We start from the raw sequence: 23139 nt of genomic DNA, 5'->3' as shown, positions 1-23139 counted from the left end.
CTGTCCAGTTGGATATAAGGTCAATATAAACTATTTCCCTAAGGCACTTAACGTTATCGGCAGGTCTTATTCAATAAAAGTGTTTAAACAAGAAATGGGAAAAGGATTCCCTATTTAATAAACGATGCTGGGAAAACTGGCTAACAATATGTAGAAAGCTGAAACTGGATCCCTTCCTTACACCTTATACAAAAATTAATACAAGGTGGATTAAAGACTTAAATGTTAGATCAAAAACCATAAAAACCCTAGAAGAAAACCTAGGCAATACCATTCAGGACATAGGCATGGGCAAGGACTTCATGTCTAAAACACCAAAAGCAATGGCAACAAAAGCCAAAACTGACAAATGGGATCTGATTAAACTAAAGAAATTCTGCACAGCAAAAGAAACTACCATCAGAGTGAACAGGCAACCTACAGAATGGGAAAAAATTTTTGCAATCTACTCATCTGACAAAGGGCTAATATCCAGAATCTACAAAGAACTCAAATAAATTTACAAGAAAAAAACAAACAACCCCATAAACAAGTGGGCAAAGGATATGAACAGACACTTCTCAAAAGAAGACATTTATGCAGCCAAAAGATACATGAAAAAATGCTCATCATCATTGGCCATCAGAGAAATGCAAATCAAAACCACAATGAGATATCATCTCACACCAGTTAGAATGGTGATCATTAAAAAGATATTAGCAGATTTCTATTGTAAATTTATGATATAATAGTTTGGCTCTGCAAATAACAGTAAATATTGTTGATTATTATTTATTTTCCTTCAGTGAACATTAACTTTGTGAATTATGATTTTTTTCATTTTTACAATAAATCTTTTTCTTAATAGAAAATTTTTAGTTTCTTAATTTACATACTGAGAAATGCATCTTTTTTAAGTGTACAATTTACTGAAGGTTTTTCCCCTTTGATCATGTTTTTAATTTTGATGAAGTTCAATTTATCCATTTGTTCCTTTTATGATTGTTTTTTGTATGTGTCCTACCTATAAAATCTTTGCTGGCTCCAGGATCACAAAGATTTTCTTTTGCTTTCTTCTAGAAGTTTTATAGTTTTAGCTATAGTTTAAATTTATGCCTAAGATCAATCCTGAATTAATTTTTATGAGTGGTGTGAGGTAGGGGTTGAGATTCAATCTATTTTCATGCATTTATTCTGTTGTCCAAGCATCATTTGTTGAGAGGATTTTCCTGGTTTAGCACTGCTGTGGCTTGGGTGAGTTGGTCTAATTCTAGAGTTCAGTGATAGAAAGCCCAGCTGGCTCTCATACAAAGCTACACACCTCGCCTCCAGTCTAGCTTTTATGATTAAGAAGGTGATATTTTGGCTTCCAATAATCATTCACTTGTCTTTTGTTCAATATATTCAGAACTCAGGTGGGGAAGAGAGATGCTACTGACAACCCCTTCCATGAAGAGGTCTAGGTTCAAAGCCAGAGGCTAGCTAGTTATAGGTCCAGGCTCTATGATATTTCTGATGCCTTCTTCCTCCTTGGGTTATCAAGTTACATACAGGCCACAGCTCTAAGTAGGGTTTGGTTGAAGCACTTTTTTCCCCTTCATCTTCTTTTCATTGGAAAATATCCTTGTTAACAGATAAGTTTTTAAAATGATAAACTGCAATTCTCATACAAATATAAAATCCATGCTTGTCAAATGTTTTATTTAATTCATTAACTAATGAGGGAACCGGTAAGATGTTACAGTTGTTTCAAAGAAGCACATGTTTATATGCATAAAGAAATGTTGAAATGAATTTACAAACAGATTAAAAAAACTAGTCTATCTCCAATACCATAATCCACTACATTTCACCAGACACAAGTCAATTGCACTTTTGTGAGCAAGAATCATTTGCACTATTACCGGTTTTTCAGAATTTACTGTCTTTGAGAGTTGCAAAGCCTCTGGAGATAACCAGGATGGTAAAGCTAGACAGGACACCAACTAATCTTTTTTATCCATTTCGAAGTCTTTTGTAATTTTTCCTGACACTTTCTATCCTCACCCAGTTTCACATGGTGAGCCTAGTCCTGTTCTCTGCTACAAGAAGTCTAGCCAGCTACAGTTACATTTACTTGGTTTTATCTAATTGTCTTCTTGACCTTTCCACTTGAGTATTTAAGAGGTATGACATGGATAAAACAGAACTTTTGATTTTTTTCCTAATCCAATTCTACCCCCAGTTTTTCTCATCTCAGTAAAAGGCATCTCTTCAGTCCAAAACCCATGAACCATCATTGATTATTTATTCTTCCTCATCTAATGAATTAGCACGTCTTTATTATATACGCTTTTCTTTGTCTCTATCCTCACTTACTTAGACCAAGCCCCATGAACTATTCCTTGGGCCACTTCAATAACTTTTCAGCTGGTCTTTTCCCTTACCCTCTCACTCTTGATCCATTTTCCACACAGTAGGATGCATTAGTTTTTAAAAATATAGACAAGTAACATTTACCAACGCTTTTGTAGAGACAAGGTCCCACTATGTTGCCAAGGCAGATCTCAAACTCCTGGGCTCAAGCCATCTTCCCACCTCAGCCTCCCAAAGTGCTGCAATGAGAGGGGGAGTCACCATGCTTGGCAAATATATCATTTTAAAACAGCCCTATGCTGGGCTATTATTGTTGTTATCTTTCTTTTATAAATGAGAAAACTGCCATGTGGATTTTAAATATGCCTACACTCACCCATGTAATAAATGGTAGAAATGATATTTAAATCTAGGTCATCTGATTCTGGAGCTTGGACTATTAACCACTGTATGCTCTGCCTCCCTGAACAAGTCAGATTTGTCATTCCTTGCTTACATTAAATTTAAACTTGCCCTGTACTTAGAATAAAACTTGGACTCCTTGCCAGACTTACAAGATATGACGCCAACCTCACATCTCCAATCTCATCTCATAGCTGTTTCTCCCCATAGCAAACAAAATTCAAGCCGTACTGGCATTTTCTTCCCTGTTCCTGAGTATTTATTTATGTAATGACAGAGTCTTGCTCTGTTACCCAGGCTGGAGTGCAGGGGTGCCATCATAGCTCACTGCAGCCTCAAACTCCTGACCTCAAACGATCCTCCCACCTTGGCCTCCCAGAGTGCTTGGATTACAGGCATGAGCCCCCACACCTGGTCTTTTCCTGAATAGTGAGAACCTCTATGCTGCTTAGAATGCACACCTCCTGGCTCTTTGCTGAGTAGTGTCTCTGACCTTTGCGGTCTCAGCTTAAAGAAGTCCTCTTGCTCCTGTTGGCTGAGCTCCCTGAAGACACCGGGGCGTAGCTATAGTAGGGGTTAGTGGGTGTGTGGGAGGTAGAGAGCTGAGGGAATGTAGGGAGTCTTCATTTCTCCAAGCACATTGTTCTAAATTGGTTCTTCCTTTTCTAAGAGAGGTAGTGTGAAGTAGTCAGTTTAAGCACCCAGATCGGACTGTGAAACATAAGGAGAAAGAGGTCAGAAGATCACTCTATGGTCTTACCAGCACGTGGACTGTAAAATGACACCAATCATAATGCCTTCCTGCCCTCATCACAAGGTTGGTGTGCAGATGGCAACATATTCAAGATGGCTTTGACAGCTGTAAACAGAAACAGATGTGAGTAACTTCAGGCGAATGTGATCTTCACACTCTAGTGTTGCCTTCACTTGTGAATTATGCCCAGGACCAGGCAGTGAGGCCAACATGCTTAGAGAAGATCTCGATGAGCACATCATTGTCCCATTCTGGGGACCTCAAAGACTCTGCACTCTATTTCTGCTCATGCAGCAATCTTCAGACACTGTGCAATATTCTTCCAATGAACATAGCAAATAAATACATTTTATGTTATTATTATTATTGTTATTTTGAGACAGAGTCTTGCTCTGTTGCCCAGGCTGGAATGCAGTGGCCCGATTATAGCTCATTGTAACCTTGAACTCCCAGACTCAAATGATCCTCCCACCTCAGCGTCTTTAGTAGCTGGGACTGCAGGTATAAGCTAGCATGCCCAGCTAATTATTCTAATGTTTTGTTGAGCTCGGATCTGGCTATGTTGCCCAGGCTGGTCTCAAACTCTTGGCCTAAAATGATCCTCCCACGTCAGCCTCCCAGAGCACTGAGATTACAGGCATGAGCCACCACAGCGGGTAGAAACACATCTTATTTATTTATGTTATAGAGATGGGGTCTTGCCATGTTACCCAGGCTGATTTTGAACTCCTGCGCTCAAGTAATCCTCCTGTTTCAGCTTCCCAAAGTCCTGGGATTATAGGCGTCAGCTGTTGTGCCCAGCCAGAAATACACTTTATTTATTTATTTAGAGATGGACTCTCTCTGTGTTGCCCAGGCTGGAGTGCAATGGTGCAATCTTGGCTCACTGCAACCTCCATCTCCCGGGTTCAGGTGATTCTCCTGCCTCAGTTTCCCAGGTAGCTGGGATTACAGGCGCCTGCCACCACGCCCAGCTAATTTTGTATTTTCAGTAGATATGGGGTTTTACCATGTTAGCCAGGCTGGTCTCTAACTCCTGACTTCAGGTGATCCTCCACCTCGTCTTCTCAAAGTGCTGGAATTACAGGTGTGAGCCACCACACCTGGCCCAGAAATACACTTTAAATGAGAAACTTTTTTCTAGTTTACGTTAGTCTAGAATTCCCTTCTACCCTCTAACCTTTAGTCTATTTCTCTGCCCTCCTCTTCTCTCTCCCTACCTTCTCTCCTTCCTCCCACTCTCTCCTTCTTCGTTCCCTCCCATCTTTGCCAAGATTAAAGAAGGAATCTGGTCAAAGTGGAAAACTCCATATGAGTAAATGAATTTCAAGCACAGAAAAATATGTGCTAGTAGATATTTTCAATGTTAACCGTGAATGATATTAGAAGGTGTTGGTGTAATTGAATGACCAAGCAGATCCTACAAAAGCTACCGTAAGTACTTCTAATTTGGTTTGCTTTATTCAGTTTTATATCCTACAACTTCAGGTAAAAGTATAAAATAATTCATCACTAAAAATTTAACTTTTTAGCTAGACCCATATAAAAATATTTCTCCACTTTTTAATTGTAATTTGTTTTCAATGAAACCATATTGTTGTTCTCTCCTGCAGCCACATTAACAATTAGTCAATGAGATTATATTTAGTAAAATCCTCGTTTCTGTCAACAGTTCATCATTTCAGCTTTCATTTTTTTAAAACCTCAACTCATTCTAAGTTATTTCTGTTATTCTTTCAAAAGGAATCTTTATCAAATTTTTTCAGACTATCTTTCATGGTGATATAATTCTCTTTCATTTGAATCTTATGAAGTTAATCCCAGCAAACCTCCTTGGTCTTAGCACCTCTAAGTGCCTTGATTTCAGCTCTTAGTGTCTTTTCTTCATTATTCTGGACGCACAGGAGAAACACGTCATGCTGGGGCTTTCCACATCATGCTGGGGCTCAGGGACCGTGAATGGCATTTTCCAGCCCACTGGCTTCAGTTTGCCATGCAACTATATTTACCAGCTGTGAGGGTGTGGGGGACACTGGTATCCTCCAAGGGCATCCAGATGAGCATCCGGGCATGAGTCCACCTGACTCAGAACTCTGATCCCTGCAGACTTGGCCAAATGGCTGGGAAATCCATGCCAACTTCCCCTTCCGCTCCTCTTCTCTCAAAGGCTCTCCTCCCACCCCAAGCTTTGATTGGAGGCTGAAAGTATGGGTGGGAAAAATGAATTCTGCTCAATTGCATATATTTTAAATCCACTGTCTTCTTCCTCAACACAGAATCTTGGATAATGTGTCCAGCTAGCAGGTCTGTATCCCAGCCTCCCTTGTAGCTACTTGCAACCATATCAATAAATTTTGGCCCAAAGGGAGACAAGTGAAAGTATTATTTGGAACTTTCAGGAAGTGCCCTTGAAATGTGCCTTTTTTCATATCCTCCTTCCTGCTGGTTGGAAAGCAAGCCCAATTATTGCCCTCTTGGACCATGAGATGGCCTTGAATTTAGAAGCTTTGGACATCAGAGCTGCAAAGTGGAAGATGCCTGGGCATTTGAAGGCTCTGTGGAATAGCCTCATTAGCCCTGGACTAGCTACTTGTAGATTGTTTGTATGTGAGGGAATCAACCCTTGTGTGATTAAATCTCTAATTTTAAGATCTCTGTTGCACACAAACATGACTGCTATCTAATATACCCAGGGACCTTCATTTTTTAAGCTTAAGGGACAAGAATTTTCTAATCTTGATTATATATACTTGCAGATAACTTGTATCTGACACCTGGATCTTGACTTTTGAATCTTACAAGCTAAGATCTTGGGTCCCCAGATTTACTGGGACAGCCCTGCTGTGTTATCTTTCCCTGGATGTCCACAAGAAATCTTCAGGAAAGAGCTATGTCACTTGTCAAGGTGTTTGGGTGGCAGAGTATGTTTCTTTTGAATTGTATTGGAAGCAACCATGAAGCAAGGAAAAGAAGCTCCTACATATGCAAGTTAACAGAGTTTGCACAGTGAAGCTGCGAGTCTCATGTACTTGGCTTGTTATTCATTGCATCTATATGTTTAGATCTGTGCTAAAGGATCTTGATTGACATCTTGAAAGTAAATGTTCTCTCTTCTTTGGCAAGTGAACTTAATGATTCTAGTTTGTAGCTAAAAAGTCATTATCTTTAAAGAGCCATTCTTGTCAAATGTGGGTAAATGATGAAATAAATGTGATTTTGTAACCTCTTGGTATGTGATGCTTTTTATCTAAGCAGAACTCAACAACATATGTTACTGTAACATTCAGTTGAAGTAATTTATCATGAAAACTGAAAGGAAAGTCACTAAATAGAATAAGGTATAACCTACATTAGAGTGTTATAGTGTTATTTGCACATTATTTTATTTTCTGAGACTAGATCTTGCTCTGTCACCCAGAGCACTGCACTGGAATGTAGTGGTGCAAATAGAGCTCACTGCAGCCTCCACCTCCTGGGCTCAAGCGATCTTCCCACTTCACCCTTCCAAGTAGCTGGGACCACAGATACACACCACCATGCCCAGCCAATCTTTAAATTTTTTTGTAGAGATGGAGTCACCTTGTTGCTCAGGCTTGTCTCAAATTCCTGGGCTCAGGTGATCCTCCTTGCTCAGTCTCCCAAAGTGCTGGGATCATAGGTGTAAGCCACTGTACCTGACCTATTTACACTTTTAGTATATGGTAACTGCAAAGATTAGCTGAGATAACACATCTATATAAAACACTTAGTAGGTACGCAAATACTTGCTAAACAATGGCACCCCAACATACAGTCTACTCTTTCCAGAGGGAAGATCCGTTTATTTACAAAACAATATTTTCTATCCTTAATTCTTTAACACTTCCTTTATGCCAATCTTTCACTTTCTCCTGGGGATCCTGGTTGCTCTTGCTCAGTGGTCACAACAATCCAGAGATGAGAGCTAATGGGGAGCCACAAAGAGTGGAGTTTCAGCAGCTCCTTCTGCAGTGACATCCTGGTGATAACAAGCATGTTTGGCCACTACAGAGTCCCCTGTGGTATAGCTTTGAGCGAGTTTACTTTCACTGACTGCTAAGAAAGAAATTTATAGTTTAAAAAATGTTTAGTAGGGTTTTAATTTAAACTTTAGTAGAGGCAATACATAATTTCCATCTATTTCTTTCTTTTTTAAAAAAATTTTAAACAGGCCGGGTGTGGTGGCTCATGCCTGTAATCCCAGCATTTTGGGAGGCTGAGGCAGGAGCATCAGTTGAGTTCAGGGATTTGAGACCAGCCTGGCCAACATGGTGAAACCCTGTCTCTACTGAAAATACAAAAATAGCCAGGCGTGGTGGTGGGCACCTGTAATCCCAGCTAATCAGGAGGTTTAGGCAGGAGAATTAGTTGAACCCGGAAGGTGGGAATCACTTGAACCCGGGAGGTGGAGGTTACAGTGAGCAGAGATTTTGCCACTGCACTCCAGCCTGGGTGACGGAGTAAGACAAAAAATAATAATAATAATAATAAATTTTAAATTGACAAAAGTTGTACATGTTTATGATGTACAACACGATGTTTTGAAATCTGTTTACATTATTAAATGGCTAAATTGAGCTAATTATCATACGTCTTACCTCACGTGCTTATTTTTATGTGTGGTGAGATCACTTAAAATTTACTCTGTTAGTGATTTTCAAGTATACACTACATTTTGTTTTTCTTTTTTGAGACAGGATCTTGCTCTGCCACACAGGCTGGAGTACAGTGGCACACTCATGGCTCACTGCAGCCTCAAACTCCTGGGCTCAAGCTATCCTCCCACCCAGCCTCCCTAGTAGCCGGGACGACAGGTGCATGCCACCACACCTGGCTAATTTACATTGTTGTTAGCTGTAGTCATCATGTTGTACAATAGCACTCCCGTCTGACGTTTTGTACCCTTTGACCAGCATGTCTCCAGCCTTTCACCCTCTTTATCACTTTTACTTTGTCTTTCTAGTGATGCCTGGGCCAGGGCCAAGTGAGTCTCCCTGTCTCCTTACCCAGGGGCCACTTCATTTATCACTCATTCTTCACTGCCCTTGTTTGCTGTTTAGCTCATCTGTCTGCATTCTGAGGCATTCATCCTCATTACACATTTATCATTTTATGGAGGTGATAGCAGTAGGTTCCAGTCGAGTGGTTATACAGTGGTGCTTCTTGCTTCTGTCTCCTAGGGTTACCCCCGAAGTCTTTCACATACTTTTACAGCCAATTAGAGCCACTAATCTACTGTAGTTGACTTCTTTTTCAGGAAAAGCAGGTAAAACTCAATAGAGAGGAACACACAGTTCATAGGGACCACCATGGGGACAGCCTTGGTCTTTTTATGTACCATTTTCAAAGAGGCCTCATAATTTTTACACATTCTTGACAAATACAAATTACAATTTTTTTATTTGTATTTATTTTATTGTATTTTTGGGGGGACGGAGTCGTGCTCTGTCGCCCAGGCTGGAGTGCAGTGGTGTGATCTCAGCTCACTGCAACCTCCATCTCCTGGGTTCAAGCAATTCTCCTGCATTGGCCTCTTGAGTAGCTGGGATTACAGGTGCCCACTACCACCCTTGGCTAATTTTGGTATCTTTTTTAGTACAGATGAGGTTTCACTATGTTGACTAGGCTGGTCTCGAACACCTGACCTCAAGCCATCTGCCTACCTTGGCCTCCCAAAGGGCTGGGATTACAGGTGTGAGCCACCGTGCCTAGCCACAAATTACAATTTTAATCAAAATAGACGTGCACTGACACAGACTAAGGGCTAAAATGTCAGATTGAATTAATTCTTCATATTAAATGAATTATGATTAGGATCTTTAACCAGTGAATTGTTGAGTTTTTCACTGCTAATAAATAATACCCCTTTCTTTCTCTCTTGAATTCTAAGCTGAATGAAGAATAGTAGGAATCAGACAGATGGAGATAAAAACAACAGCTCTGTAATTAGTAAATTTGAATCGTAGAATTCAGCTTGACTTGGGGAAAAAACATCTTTCTAATGTTTCCCACGGAGTTGGACTCACCTGGTACCAGGCTGAGCAGCTGCTGGCTACACATTAGAATGATCTTGGGATCATTAAAAAATACCAGATAGTCAGAGCCCCACCTTCTGACCAGCTGAATCATAATCTCAGGGGTGGAGAAGGAGTTTGGGCATCTGTATTTTGGGAAAGCGCCCCAAATGATTCTCAGAGAGTATTGAGAACCTCCGAGGCTGAGGATCATGGAGCTTGATCATTACAAAGGCAGACCTATTTCCTCAGGGTGGAGAGGAAAGGGCAGAACACAGCTGACCTCAGGGCAAGCCCACTTGAGAATGGAAAAGAGGATATTGGGTGAGCTAATGCCCCCAGTGAGAGTTGAGTGAGGAAGTGAACCTGTGGTTTCATGTCTTTTGTCAATTTCAGAACAAATTCTGAGCTTTTTTTATTTTTTAAAAATTTTATTTATTTATTTATTTTCTTAAGCTGGAGTCTCACTCTGTCACCCAGGCTGGAGGGCAGTGATGTGGTCTTGGCTCACTGCAGGCTCTACCTCCCGGGTTCAGGTGATTCTCCTGCCTCAGCCTCCCAAGTAGCTGGGATTACAGGCACACACCACCTTGCCCAGCTAATTTTTGTATTTTTAGTAAAGACAGAGTTTCACAATTTTGGCCAAGCTGGTCTCAAACTCCTGGCGTCAAGTGATCTGCCCACTTCAGCTTCTCAGAGTGCTGGGATTATAGCTGTGAGCCCCCATGCCCGGCCAAATTCTGAGCTTTTAGTTCATCAGAAATCACTCTTGTCCTGCTCCCTCACTCCTCTCTTTCTGGGATCCAGATTGCATGTGTATTAAAAGTTTTTACTGTGTCAAATGTGTCTCTGGCTCTTTTCTGTAGTTTTAAATTCTTTTTTACCTTCCTGTGCTTTGATCTTCTGATCTACCTCTTCATTCATCCTTTCAGCTCTGTAATCTACTGTTAAATCCAATTGATTTTGTTCGTAATTCCAGTTCTATCATTCATTTAAAAACTTAGGTCCATTTTAATAGAGGGTATAGAAATTCATAACTCAAACAATTCATAAAACCCATTACATACATACAATAAGTTGCACCAAGAGTGCAATAATATAAATCCCGTGGTCTGCAGATAAGAGATACTGCAGAAACTGTTAAGATTGACTTTTATATTTTCCCCTCCTTTCTCTTGTTTTTTTAAAGATTAGTTTCCAGTTCTCTTCTGAGTTTCTTCATCATGCCATCTCATTTCTTGAACATATTAACCATAATTATTTTAAAACCTGTGTCTGATGCCCCTGGTATCTGTAATTTCTTGTGGGTCTGTTTAACGCTCATAATTTTGGGGGGCATGTGGTCTTATTTATGGTATGAGAGGTAATTGATTGAATGATGGGCATTGCAAAAAAAAAAAAAAGAAAAAAACAGCTGTAGATATCATTAGAGCCTTTAGATGATGTCATAGTCCTTTGAGTTCTGATTTATTTCTAACCCACTCCCGGACGCAGTACTTTAAGAATCTTGGGGGGTCCCACTGAAAAAGCTGAAATATCCCTTTAAATCTCTCTTGTTTGCTGGGTTCTCACTTTAATTTGGTCTCCCATCTCAGTAAGAGTGTCAGTTCCTCAGCTTCTGACCTAATTGCAGTTTGTTAATCAGCAAATCCCTCAAGAGGAATAATTGCTTGAATATGGAATTCTATGCGTCCCTTCTGTCTGCAATCTTGCATTCTCAAGTGCTTGTTACTTTTGTACCTTTTCTGTGCCTTCTATGTCTGTAAGAGGTTTCAAAAATATTTTGTTTGCTTTTTACTAGTTGTCAAGGGAAGGGTTGCCAGTGAGCCATTACTAAAAACATCAGTTAGAATGTTTGACTTGCAGGGACCTCTAATGATGACTAACTGATCATGGGATCCCTTTAGACGCTATTCCTCCAGGCCTGGGTCCTCTGCTCTCTTCAGTCTGTCTTCTCATGCGTGACTCACTGTGGACAGGCACACTGAGGGAAGATGTAAAGGGAGCATGGAAGGCAGCTAAACTTGGCCTCCAGGCTCCTGCCTTCCACATATTCAGCTGGCGCAATAGCCCAACATTAAGAAATTTTAAAACATCAGGAAAATGAACGAAAACAAAGTAGGATGATGGATAAGGATAGTTGAAATTAATAAAAATAAATATTTTTTAGAAAATGTAAATTACAACAAATACTTGTTTCTTAATTTACTTTCAGTTAATAATTTATTCTTTTTAGAGACAGAGCCTTGCTATGTTGCACAGGCTGGAATGGAGTGGCTACACACAGATGTGATTATAACACACTACAGGCTCTAACTCCCAGGCTCAAGTGATCCTCCTGCCTCAGCCTCCCAAGTAGCTGGGACAACAGGCTTTTACTTTTTAAAAAAGCAACCAAAACCCTCAAACAAATAAAAATAAAACCTTGACAATCCTGATTAAGGAAAAAAGAGACAAAAAAGAATAATATTTGAAATGAGATTTGGAAGAAATTAAGTAAGTACATAAGAATATAATAAATAACTCCATAAAATACTTCTGGAAATCGAAAGAAAATGGATTACCAATATATTAACTCTTAAAATTACTCCATGAGGGTGCAGAAAACATTAAAAGGTTATTTGCCATGGATGATACTGGAAATGCTGACTTCTATATTTAACAGAAATGTTCAGACTCAACTGCTGTTAAAATGGAATTAACTCAAACTTCTAAAAAATAGGCTATTCCTATGTTAATCCACTCTAATCCATAGAAATCATGGATATGTCTCTAATGCAGTTTACCTTAGAATAATTTCAATATCAAACTCTGAAAAGATAGTATAAAAGATACAAGAACTACAAATGCATTTCTAAGTCTAGATATAAAATAATAAAATATTGAAAATCAAATCTAGCTGTATATTGAAAGAAGACTGTATCATGCTCAGAAGAATTCATCCCAGCAATGCAAGGATGGTTTAGTGTTAGAAGACCTAGTAACATAATTCCGTATATCAATGCAGGGAAAGACAAGTACATGTTTTTAGCTCCAAATCTCATAAATTCATTTAATAAAACACAGCTGTCATTCCTAGCATAAATTTTATGAATTTTTAGTAATGTAGGAATGGAAATACATTGTTTAAACATAATAAAATAAAATCACAAAACCCAATTGACAAATGATACTAAATTGTGAAATGCTGAAGCCATTTTAAATTTAAGAATAAGACAGATATGCCCACTCGTAGTGCAACTAGTCAATATTGTTCTTGAAGTTATAACACAGAAATCATTATAGCTAATATAATAATAAATATAAAATACACAAAAACAGTAACTCAATAGTTAGTATGAATGTGAAAGAGGCAAAATTATACACGCAAACAGTATAAGCAGTAAACTTAAGAAACATCTAGAATTAATAACATTATTTGGTGAGGCAGATGGATGTAAGGTAACTATACAAAGCCCAGTAGTTTTTTCCTTCTGGTAATAAACAGCTACAAATAGACTTGAAAATAGAATACATTTTTTTTTCATAATTGTATCCAAAAAGTTAACAAAAAAGGCACAGGACCTTTATTAAAAAAAACTATAATATCTTCTTGATAAATAATAAGGAACAAGTGAAACAGGGGCTAGATGGGGAGACATGGTATCATAAATAGGTCAATACTTCAAAATTACTAAAATTCCAAATAGAATGTCAACTTTTTGGTAATAAACTGGATAAAAATAATTTAAAAATTAGTACTGAAGCATAGATATCCAAAATAATCTAAGAACATAATGAAAAAAGGAAGAATACTAGTAAGTAAAAACCTGGCTTATCAGTTATTAAAGCTTGCCTAAGATTTTAATTGGTGACAGAAATAAAGTGGTTAGTGGAAGAGTCTGAAGAATCCGGAAACAGATCTAAATATATATGATACTTTAACCCATGGCAAAAATGGTGTTATAGTTTGAATGTGTCTCCCAAAGATTCCTGTGTTGGAAAATTAATCCCCCTGCCCTCATGTAGAAATTAATGCTGCTGTCACAGGAGTGGGTTCATTATTGCAGGAGTGGCTTTCGTATGAAAGCAAGCACTCTCTGACTCTCTTGCTTCTGCCCTCTTGCCATGTGATGCTCTCTGCTCTGCTATGATGCAGCAAAAAAGTCCTCACCAGGTACCTGAGCCATGCTCTTAAACTTCCCAGTCTCCAGAAACGTGATGAAATAAATTTTTCTAGAAAACCAGTCTATGGTCTTCTGTTACAGCAATAGAAAACAGACTTAAGATAGAAGGCATTTCACTCTATCTATACATTAGATAGATAGATAGATAGATAGATAGATAGATAGATAGATAGAGGTAGATGTATATATTTAAATATATATCAAATTAATATAACTACATATATATATATATCTGGGGAGATAAATGATAAGAAACTCAAAGCTAGAGCCCTTTCTCATACTATATACAAAAATAACAAATATTTAATATCAGAAAACAACAAATGATTAGAATAAAAATTTGGAGAGCAAATTTTCAATGGTGAAATGTTCCCAAACCAGTAAACTCAGTAATCAGAAAGATATATTTGTTTTGTTACATAAATACTTTTAAAACTTCATGGCAAACAAATGAATAAACAGTAAATAAAAATACTAAGAAATGGGAAATATATTTTCAACAAATATGACAAACTATTAATATTCACAATAGAAATAATTTCTCTAAATCAGTAAGAGAAAACACATAAGAAAAAGGGCAAAAGTGATTCATAGAAGATACAATTTAAATATCCAATAAACATATAAAAAGATACTCAAACTTTCTAGAAGTCAAGTAAGTAAAATTAAACCAGGAGAATAAATTTTTTTTTTTTTTTTTTTTTTTTTACTTTAAGTTCTGGGATACAAGTGCAGAACATGCAGGCTTGTTACATAGGTATATGTGTGCCATGGTGGTTTGCTGCACCTATCAACCCGTCATCTAAGTGTTAAGCCCCACATGCATGAGCTATTTGTCCTATTTCTCTCCCTCCCCTCGCCCCCCACCCCTTGACTGGCGCTGGTGTGTGTTGGTCCTCTCCCTGTGTCCATGTGTTCTAATTGTTCAACTCCCACTTATGAGTGAGAACATGCAGTGTTTGGTTTTCTGTTCCTGTGTTAGTTAGCTGGGGATGATGGCTTACACCTTCATCCATGTCCCTGCAAAGGACATGGTCTCATTCCTTTTTACGGCTGCATAGTATTCCATGGTGTAAATGTGCCACATTTTCTTTTTTTTTTTTTTTTTTCTTTTATTATTATTATGATTATTATCATTATTATACTTTAGGTTTTATGGTACATGTGCGCAATGTGCAGGTAAGTTACATATGTATACATGTGCCATGCTGGTGCGCTGCACCCACCAAGTTGTCATCTAGCATTAGGTATATCTCCCAATGCTATCCCTCCCCCCTCCCCCCACCCCACAACAGTCCTCAAAGTGTGATGTTCCCCTTCCTGTGTCCATGTGTTCTCATTGTTCAATTCCCACCTATGAGTGAGAATATGCGGTGTTTGGTTTTTTGTTCTTGCGATAGTTTACTAAGAATGATGATTTCCAGTTTCATCCATGTCCCTACAAAGGACGTGAACTCATCATTTTTTATGGCTGCATAGTATTCCATGGTGTATATGTGCCACATTTTCTTAATCCAGTCTATCATTGTTGGACATCTGGGTTGGTTCCAAGTCTTTGCTATTGTGAATAATGCGGCAATAAACATACGTGTGCATGTGTCTTTATAGCAGCATGATTTATAGTCCTTTGGGTATATACCCAGTAATGGGATGGCTGGGTCGAATGGAATTTCTAGTTCTAGATCCCTGAGGAATCGCCACACTGACTTCCACAAGGGTTGAACTAGTTTACAGTCCCACCAACAGTGTAAAAGTGTTCCTATTTCTCCACATCCTCTCCAGCACCTGTTGTTTCCTGACTTTTGAATGATTGCCATTCTAACTGGTGTGAGATGGTATCTCATTGTGGTTTTGATTTGCATTTCTCTGATGGCCAGTGATGGTGAGCATTTTTTCATGTGTTTTTTGGCTGCATAAATGTCTTCTTTTGAGAAGTGTCTGTTCATGTCCTTCGCCCACTTTTTGATGGGGTTGTTTGTTTTTTTCTTGTAAATTTGTTGGAGTTCATTGTAGATTCTGGATATTAGCCCTTTGTCAGATGAGTAGGTTGCGAAAATTTTCTCCCATTTTGTAGGTTGCCTGTTCACTCTGATGGTAGTTTCCTTTGCTGTGCAGAAGCTCTTTAGTTTCATTAGATCCCATTTGTCAATTTTGGCTTTTGTTGCCATTGCTTTTGGTGTTTTAGACATGAAGTCCTTGCCCATGCCTATGTCCTGAATGGTAATGCCTAGGTTTTCTTCTAGGGTTTTTATGGTTTTAGGTCTAACATTTAAGTCTTTAATCCATCTTGAATTGATTTTTGTATAAGGTGTAAGGAAGGGATCCAGTTTCAGCTTTCTACATATGGCTAGCCAGTTTTCCCAGCACCATTTATTAAATAGGGAATCCTTTCCCCATTTCTTGTTTTTGTCAGGTTTGTCAAAGATCAGATACTTGTAGATATGTGGCATTATTCCTGATGGCTCTGTTCTGTTCCATTGATCTATATCTCTGTTTTGGTACCAGTACCATGCTGTTTTGGTTACTGTAGCCTTGTAGTATAGTTTGAAGTCAGGTAGTGTGATGCCTCCAGCTTTGTTCTTTTGGCTTAGGATTGACTTGGCGATGCGGGCTCTTTTTTGGTTCCATATGAACTTTAAAGTAGTTTTTTCCAATTCTGTGAAGAAAGTCATTGGTAGCTTGATGGGGATGGCATTGAATCTGTAAATTACCTTGGGAAGGATGGCCATTTTCATGATATTGATTCTTCCTACCCATGAGCATGGAATGTTCTTCCATTTGTTTGTATCCTCTTTTATTTCTTTGAGCAGTGGTTTGTAGTTCTCCTTGAAGAGGTCTTTCACATCCCTTGTAAGTTGGATTCCTAGGTATTTTATTCTCTTTGAAGCAATTGTGAATGGGAGTTCACTCATGATTTGGCTCTCTGTTTGTCTGTTATTGATGTATAAGAATGCTTGTGATTTTTGCACATTGATTTTGTATCCTGAGACTTTGCTGAAGTTGCTTATCAGCTTAAGGAGATTTTGGGCTGAGACAATGGGGTTTTCTAGATATACAATCATGTCATCTGCAAACAAGGACAATTTGACTTCCTCTTTTCCTAATTGAATACCCTTGATTTCCTTCTCCTGCCTAATTGCCCTGGCCAGAACTTCCAACACTATGTTGAATAGAAGTGGCGAGAGAGGGCATCCCTGTCTTGTGCCAGTTTTCAAAGGGAATGCTTCCAGTTTTTGCCCATTCAGTACGATATTGGCTGTGGGTTTGTCATAAATAGCTCTTATTATTTTGAGATACGTCCCATCAATTCCTAATTTATTGAGAGTTTTTAGCATGAAGGGTTGTTGAATTTTGTCAAAGGCCTTTTCTGCATCTATTGAGATAATCATGTGGTTTTTGTCTTTGGTTCTGTTTATATGCTGGATTACATTTATTGATTTGCGTATATTGAACCAGCCTTGCATCCCAGGGATGAAGCCCACTTGATCATGGTGGATAAGCTTTTTGATGTGCTGCTGGATTCTGTTTGCCAGTATCTTATTGAGGATTTTTGCATCAATGTTCATCAAGGATATTGGTCTAAAATTCTCTTTTTTTGTTGTGTCTCTGCCAGGCTTTGGTATCAGGATGATGCTGGCCTCATAAAATGAGTTAGGGAGGATTCCCTCTTTTTCTATTGATTGGAATAGTTTCAGAAGGAATGGTACCAGCTCCTCCTTGTACCTCTGGTAGAATTCGGCTGTGAACCCATCTGGTCCTGGACTTTTTTTGGTTGGTAGGCTATTGATTATTGCCACAATTTAAGCTCCTGTTATTGGTCTATTCAGAGATTCAACTTCTTCCTGGTTTAGTCTTGGGAGGGTGTATGTGTTGAGGAATTTATCCATTTCTTCTAGATTTTCTAGTTTATTTGCATAGAGGTGTTTGTAATATTCTCTGACGGTAGTTTGTATTTCTGTGGGATCGGTGGTGATATCCCTTTTATCATTTTTTATTGCATCTATTTGATTCTTCTCTCTTTTTTTCTTTATTAATCTTGCTAGCGGTCTATCAATTTTGTTGATCCTTTCAAAAAACCAGCTCCTGGATTCATTTATTTTTTGAAGGGTTTTTTGTGTCTCTATTTCCTTCAGTTCTGCTCTGATTTTAGTTATTTCTTGCCTTCTGCTAGCTTTTGAATGTGTTTGCTCTTGCTTTTCTAGTTCTTTTAATTGTGATGTTAGGGTGTCAATTTTGGATCTTTCCTGCTTTCTCTTGTGGGCATTTAGTGCTATAAATTTCCCTCTACACACTGCTTTGAATGCATCCCAGAGATTCTGGTATGTTGTGTCTTGGTTCTCGTTGGTTTCAAAGAACATCTTTATTTCTGCCTTCATTTCGTTATGTACCCAGTAGTCATTCAGGAGCAGGTTGTTCAGTTTCCACGTAGTTGAGCGGTTTTGAGTGAGATTCTTAATCCTGAGTTCTAGCTTGATTGCACTGTGATCTGAGAGACAGTTTGTTACAATTTCTGTTCTTTTACATTTATTGAGGAGAGCTTTACTTCCAAGTATATGGTCAATTTTGGAATAGGTGTGGTGTGGTGCTGAAAAAAATGTATATTCTGTTGATTTGGGGTGGAGAGTTCTGTAGATGTCTATTACATCTGCTTGGTGCAGAGCTGAGTTCAATTCCTGGGTATCCTTGTTGACTTTCTGTCTCGTTGATCTGTCTAATGCTGACAGTGGGGTGTTAAAGTCTCCCATTATTAATGTGTGGGAGTCTAAGTCTCTTTGTAGGTCACTCAGGACTTGCTTTATGAATCTGGGTGCTCCTGTATTGGGTGCATATATATTTAGGATAGTTAGCTCTTCTTGTTGAATTAATCCCTTTACCATTATGTAATGGCCTTCTTTGTCTCTTTTGATCTTTGTTGGTTTAAAGTCTGTTTTATCAGAGACTAGGATTGCAACCCCTGCCTTTTTTTGTTTTCCATTTGCTTGGTAGATCTTCCTCCATCCTTTTATTTTGAGCCTATGTGTGTCTCTGCACGTGAGATGGGTTTCCTGAATACAGCACACTGATGGGTCTTGAGTCTTTATCCAATTTGCCAGTCTGTGTCTTTTAATTGGAGCATTTAGTCCATTTACATTTAAAGTTAATATTGTTATGTGTGAATCTGATCCTGTCATTATGATGTTAGCTGGATATTTTGCTCGTTAGTTGATGCAGTCTCTTCCTAGTCTCGATGGTCTTTACATTTCGGTTTGATTTTGCAGTGGCTGGTACCGGTTGTGCCTTTCCATGTTTAGCGCTTCCTTCAGGAGCTCTTTTAGGGCAGGCCTGGTGGTGACAAAATCTCTCAGCATTTGCTTGTCTGTAAAGTATTTTATTTCTCCTTCACTTATGAAGCTTAGTTTGGCAGGATATGAAATTCTGGGTTGAAAATTCTTTTCTTTAAGAATGTTGAATATTGGCCCCCACTCTCTTCTGGCTTGTAGGGTTTCTGCCGAGAGATCCGCTGTTAGTCTGATGGGCTTCCCTTTGATGGTAACCCGACCTTTCTCTCTGGCTGCCCTTAACATTTTTTCCTTCATTTCAACTTTGGTGAATCTGACAATTATGTGTCTTGGAGTTGCTCTTCTCGAGGAGTATCTTTGTGGCGTTCTCTGTATTTCCTGAATCTGAATGTTGGCCTGCCTTGCTAGATTGGGGAAGTTCTCCTGGATAATATCCTGCAGAGTGTTTTCCAACTTGTTTCCATTCTCCCCGTCACTTTCAGGTACACCAATCAGACGTAGATTTGGTCTTTTCACATAGTCCCACATTTCTTGGAGGCTTTGCTCGTTTCTTTTTATTCTTTTTTCTCTAAACTTCCCTTCTCGCTTCATTTCATTCATTTCATCTTCCAGGGCTGATACCCTTTCTTCCATTTGATCGCATCGGCTCCTGAGGCTTCTGCATTCTTCACGTAGTTCTCGAGCCTTGGTTTTCAGCTCCATCAGCTCCTTTAAGCACTTCTCTGTATTGGTTATTCTAGTTATACATTCTTCTAAATTTTTTTCAAAGTTTTCAACTTCTTTGCCTTTGGTTTGAATATCCTCCCGTAGCTCGGAGTAATTTGATCGTCTGAAGCCTTCTTCTCTCAGCTCGTCAAAGTCATTCTCCGTCCAGCTTTGTTCCGTTGCTGGTGAGGAACTGCGTTCCTTTGGAGGAGGAGAGGTACTCTGCTTTTTAGAGTTTCGAGTTTTTCTGCTCTGTTTTTTCCCCATCTTTGTGGTTTTGTCTACTTTTGGTCTTTGATGATGGTGATGTACCGATGGGTTTTTGGTGTGGATGTCCTTTCTGTTAGTTTTCCTTCTAACAGACAGAACCCTCAGCTGCAGGTGTGTTGGAGTACCTGGCCGGCCGTGTGAGGTGTCAGTCTGCCCCTGCTGGGGGGTGCCTCCCAGTTAGGCTGCTCGGGGGTCAGGGGTCAGGAACCCACTTGAGGAGGCAGTCAGCCGGTTCTCAGATCTCCAGCTGCGTGCTGGGAGAACCACTGCTCCCCTCACAGCTGTCAGACAGGGACATTTAAGTCTGCAGAGGTTACTGCTGTCTTTTTGTTTGTCTGTGCCCTGCCCCCAGAGGTGGAGCCTACAGAGGCAGGCAGGCCTCCTTGAGCTGTGGTGGGCTCCACCCAGTTCAAGCTTCCAGGCTGCTTTGTTTACCTAAGCGAGCCTGGGCAATGGCGGGCGCCCCTCCCCCAGCCTTGCTGCCGCTTGCTGTTTGATCTCAGACTGCTGTGCTAGCAATCAGCGAGACTCCGTGGGCGTAGGACCCTCTGAGCCAGGTGCGGGCTATACTCTCCTGGGGCACCGGTTCCTAAGCCCGTCGGAAAAGCACAGTATTCGGGTGGGAGTGGCCCGATTTTCCAGGTGCCGTCTGTCACCCCTGGAAGGGGAACTCCCTGACCCCTTGCGCTTCCCGAGTGAGGCAATGCCTCGCCCCTGCTTCGGCTGGCGCACAGTGCGCTCACCCACTGACCTGTGCCCACTGTCTGGCACTCCCTAGTGAGATGAACACGGTACCTCAGATGGAAATGCAGAAATCACCCGTCTTCTGCGTCGCTCGCGCTGGGAGCTGTAGACCGGAGCTGTTCCTATTCGGCCATCTTGGCTCCTCCCCACATTTTCTTTATTCAGTCTATCATTGATGGGCATTTGGGTTGATTCTATGTCTCTGCTAATGTAAATAGTGCTGCAATAAACATACGTGTGCATGTATCTTTATAGTAGAATGATTTATATTCCTTTGGGTATATACCCAGTAATGGGATTGCTGGGTCAAATGGTCTTTCTGTTTCTAGATCCTTGAGGAATCACCACACTGTCTTCCACAATGGTTGAACTAATTTACATTCCCACCAAAAATATAAAAGCATTCCTATTTCTCTAGAAAATACATTTTTCATCATCAAATTGACAGAAGAAAAAACAAAAAAGAAATGAAGTGGGGAGAGATCCCATTTTGTGCTGTCAGGAGTGCGGGGAAGCAGGTGCTCTCTTACCTGGCTTCTGACAGCAGTGAATTGCTGCATCCTTGCTGAATGTAATCTGAACATCTCTATGAAATAAAAAAAAAAACCTATTCTCTTTGGCACGGGAGTTTTAGTTTAGAAATCTTTCCTGTGAAAATAACAGCAGTGTTATGAAAAACCATATGTTCCAGGATATTTATTACAGCTTTGCTTGTCATGGCAAGAAAACTGAAAATGATTAAGCTGTCTATCAATTAGTGAATGGCTGAATTAGAATAATGTTAATATGCCAAAGACAAATCCCTTCATAAAAAGATACTAATAGGGATCCATGTCATGTGACCTTGGTAGTGCAGCAGAAATTGTTCCAGGGTGGAAATGCCCTTACTGTAGATCTAGTTTTTATTTATTTATTTATTTTATTTTTTATCTTTTTACTTTTATTTTACTTTAAAGTTCTGGGATACACGTGCAGAACGTGCACTTTGTTACATAGCACCTTGTGCCATGGTGGTTTGCTGCACCTATGAACCGGTCATCTAGGTTTTAAGCCTCGCATGCATTAGGTATTTGTCCCAATGCTTTCCCTCCCTTTGCCCCCCACCACCCCCGACAGGCCCGGGTGTGTGGGTGTGTGATGTTCCCCTTCCAATGTCCATGTGTTCTCATTTTTCAACTCTCACTTCTGAGTGAGAACATGTGGTGTTTGTTTTTCTGTTCCTGTGTTAGTTTGCTGAGAATGATGGCTTCCAGCTTTATCCATGTCCCTGCAAAGGACATGAATTCATTCTTTTTTATGGCTGCATCATATTCCATGGTGTATATGTGCCACATTTTCTTTATCCAGTCTATCATTTATGGGCATTTGGGTTGGTTCCAAGTCTTTGCTATTGTAAATAGTGCTGCAATAAACATACGTGTGCATGTGTCTTTATAGCAGAATGATTCATAATCCTTTGGAAATACGCCCTGCAATGGGATTGCTGGGTCAAATGGTATTTCTGGTTCTAGATCCTACAAGGTCTAGTTGTTTACTTTGAGTTCTCTAGACATGAATGTATTTAAATGTTTGAGTTAATCATGATCTGTTCTGCCTTGCTTAGGTATGCAGTTTGGAAATTCTTTTTGATAGAGGGAGCCTTGAGTAGCTATGCAGTTAAATTATCCTGGAGTTTTGCACAGGCTAAACAGAGGTGGTTTATCTCTATAATACATTTGTATGTATTAAGATATAATTCATATATTGACATGCATCTATATATCACAATATATTTGATATAGACATGATATATACATCATATATATACATATATATGATATGTATTGGCAAAGGTGGGGAATGTCCATTATTATGGTTGAGAAATATCTATAACATGATCCCACTGTTGTCAGAACAGATACATGCCCCATATACATGTCTCCATATATTTGCATTTGTTCATATGAGTTTGAAGGAATTTGCCAAGAAACTCCCACCTGCTTCTTAACATTGATCTCCTCAGAGCAATGGGCCTATAGCTGGATAATATCAGAGATACTATGTCTTCTTTTCTTTATATATCTCTGATGTTCCCCTGTTATAATGGGCATGCATTATTTTAACTCATTTTTTCATAAGATTCATTAAAAGGCTAGTTTATTTGCTCATTGAGGGAGGAGAGGAGGAAGGAATTTGAGATTTTGAGAAGCACGTTGGGAGACTGCAAAGAGCCAGGGAGCAATTTGACTAGGAAACGTGAGGAATTTTGAGGACACATTGAGGGACCATTTGAGGATGGGGATCATGAATTAATGGAGACTACCAAGAAACCGTGGCATAGGACTCTCTCTAGCAAGGCTTTCCTGAGCCATGGAGAAAGCAGCATCTTACAAACCCTAAATGGGACTACAAAAAGACACTGGGACAAGAGAGTTAAAGCTTTTTTTTGAACATCTTACTGAAATGAAAGACCA

This window comes from Pongo pygmaeus, chromosome 8 (assembly GCF_028885625.2).
Source record: "Pongo pygmaeus isolate AG05252 chromosome 8, NHGRI_mPonPyg2-v2.0_pri, whole genome shotgun sequence".
Lineage (NCBI taxonomy): Eukaryota > Metazoa > Chordata > Mammalia > Primates > Hominidae > Pongo > Pongo pygmaeus.
The sequence above is the reverse complement of the archived record's forward strand: the minus strand, read 5'-3'. Positions refer to the sequence as shown.